At 25.8% G+C, this 2648-nt stretch overlaps 2 protein-coding genes across 2 annotated transcripts in view; one reads left to right on the top strand and one right to left on the bottom strand.

Annotated features, from left to right (window-relative positions):
- The window catches only part of LOC111686178 (structural maintenance of chromosomes protein 3), a 107382-nt gene that overhangs the window by 93368 nt on the left and 11366 nt on the right, over positions 1 to 2648 (bottom strand). The gene's annotated exons all lie outside the window — the stretch shown is intronic.
- The window catches only part of LOC124419047, an 8253-nt gene continuing 7468 nt past the window's right edge, over positions 1864 to 2648 (top strand). The window contains exon 1 of the mRNA XM_046947242.1: positions 1864 to 1963. The gene's annotated coding sequence lies outside the window, so the exon portion shown is untranslated. The remainder of the gene's footprint in view (positions 1964 to 2648) is intronic.

The following is a 2648-nucleotide window of genomic DNA, read 5'->3' as shown; positions in this document are numbered from 1 at the left end:
ATCTGAAAACTATTTTTTAGTTCTAAAAGCTGAAAAATAATCAATAAATATTCCAAATTTCAATAAAAAAGGTTTTAACCAAATAGCCAGGTGAAACTCGCAGATTTTTAAATTTTTGTCAAAAAAGAAATAAGCAACTTTTATGTCTGTCACATCACGTCACGCACTTTAACTACTTATATCTTAGGGCCATTAAGATCTTTCAAAATCTGAAAACTATTTTTTAGTTCTAAAAGCTGAAAAATAATCAATAAATATTCCAAATTAATTAAAAAAAGGTTTTAACCAAATAGCCAGGTGAAACTCGCAGATTTTTAAATTTTTGTCAAAAAAGAAATAAGCAACTTTTATATCTGTCACATCACGTCACGCACTTTAACTACTTATATCTTAGGGCCATTAAGATCTTTCAATTTTTTCGTCCGACCAGTTATAGAGCTATTGAAATCCTATATTAAAATACAAGAATTTTTAAAAAATATATATGTATATATATTTTTTTCATCTCTTTAAAACGTACGACCGTCACTTTCGTTACGATGGAAATGCCCATATGGAAATTAAGACAAAATTCAATAAAAATGATATATTAAAATATAAATCATATTTTAGTTATTCTCATATCTGGTATCATATGGTCTGCTATTTCCGATTATTCATTTTACATTATGAACCTATTCTCTATATGAACCTATTAAAAAGAATAAATAAATTAGCTAATTTATCATAAAAAAAGTTATCACATTTTATAAAAATTAGTATAAACATTTTTAAAAATTTTTAAGTAAAGAAACATACAAGTAGTTGTATGGAAAAACATGAAAAACATTTTTATAAAACTTAACACTTTAATTTTTCATAGATTTTTATAAAATAAAAAGTTAATTTTTTATATACCTACATTTTGTTATTAATTAATATAATTAAATGCTGAATAAAATTATATTTCTTTTTTAATATATTTTTATATTGAAAATTAATTAAAAAAAATTGTTTTTGACCATATCCCTAGCAAATTAATTGTTTGTATTAAGAACTATACAGGTATAATAATAGTTCTTTAGGCATTAAGTGAGCATTTTAAAAGCCTATATTTCATGTAATTAAATGTACTTTATTACAGTATAGCCACAACTTTAGATTTTGGGGAAGGATCCGAGATATCAGAAGTCGGGCATAGAATGTTAGGTAGGGGGTGACTGACTCAACTTTTTTTCGACCCACCCTAGTGTAATAATAATAATAATAGCTTCCTAATAACCTCGGATCCAGTTATGTCTGGTAAAAGCAATGTATATGGAAAAAACTCCTTCCAATAGACAGCGACACATGAGAAGGCGAAAATATTACAGATAAAGAATAGTTATTAGGTGGTTTGTTCATTTTAGAAATTAATTTGAAACCCTATTTTCTATTCCCTTTATACTACGTTAGGATTTATCTAACTACTTCTTTTTTCATCTTTGAAAAAGTGTAGAAATAAACTCTAACTAGTATAACCGCTAACGGTATAAATTAATTCGCAACTAGTTGCATAGTTTTTTTGTTTTTTAAAACACTTGTTAAGTAAACCCCATTACAACCACTTGGTTTAGTGCACAACCCCTATTGAGAATCTTTAAGGTAATCATAAATTTAATAAATTAACTTTTTATTGAAAAAACTTAACTTTTTCTTGTCTTTTTATTTCTTTTTTTGCACAAAAAGTGCATACAAAAGAATAATTATAAAAGAAAGACAAAAGAACAAAAGTCTTGTTTATTAAATTTATATTAACACATACACAGAAATCTTTCTTGTATACTATTGTGATTGATAGCTTTGAAAACTGTTTTTTGTTTGACATTTGTCAGTGCTTAATATATCTAAAGTGCATTTGTTTACATAAACGGACAGACATAGTGAAGATAAAATAAAATTAAAAAATTCATAAGAAAGTGCGAAAAATAAATTTAATAAAATCGTATGTGAAAAAATATTAATTAAATAATAAAACATAAAATATAACAATAAATATAATAACAAATAAAACAAAGAAGAAGTGAAATAAATAAAGAATTTTATGTTTATGTACCTTGTACATAATCTTTATATACATACATACAATTATCTGCTTCTTCCGTTTTGAGTTGTTACCCTACGGTCGGTCAGTTTGAATAATATAAAAATTGGTTATTATTTAAATATTATTTCACAGTTTTTAAATACGTTACGTAAATAATAAATCGTCATAAATTGAAGCCTTTTAAATAAAGATAAAATTAAATTGAATTAAATTATTAAATTTATTTATTAAATCGCTTTTATATTAAAATAACTATGTCTGTGCTGCTGCTCTTGCTCTCTTTATTAGAGCTTCTGATGCTCTCATAAGCTTTGAAGCTAATATGAACAATCTTAGGGAGGAAAGACTCACTGTTTTTAGCTTAGAGGTTCAATCCGATGAATTGAAAGTTTTAATGAACGAGGTTAAGTCAACCTATCAGGCATATCTAGACTATTTAGCTACTTCGGACACAACAGAACCTGATGATATAGATGTCGTCTCATCAAAATATCAGGCGACTTATAATGCATTCGTAAACTGTTTATCGAATATTAAAGAACGATTGCATACGTATGCCCAAGCTCAAAAGACTAGTGATTCT

The sequence above is a fragment of the Lucilia cuprina genome, chromosome 3 (assembly GCF_022045245.1).
Source record: "Lucilia cuprina isolate Lc7/37 chromosome 3, ASM2204524v1, whole genome shotgun sequence".
In the NCBI taxonomy this organism is placed as follows: Eukaryota; Metazoa; Arthropoda; class Insecta; order Diptera; family Calliphoridae; genus Lucilia; species Lucilia cuprina.
This window is presented reverse-complemented; position numbering and strand designations above follow the sequence as displayed.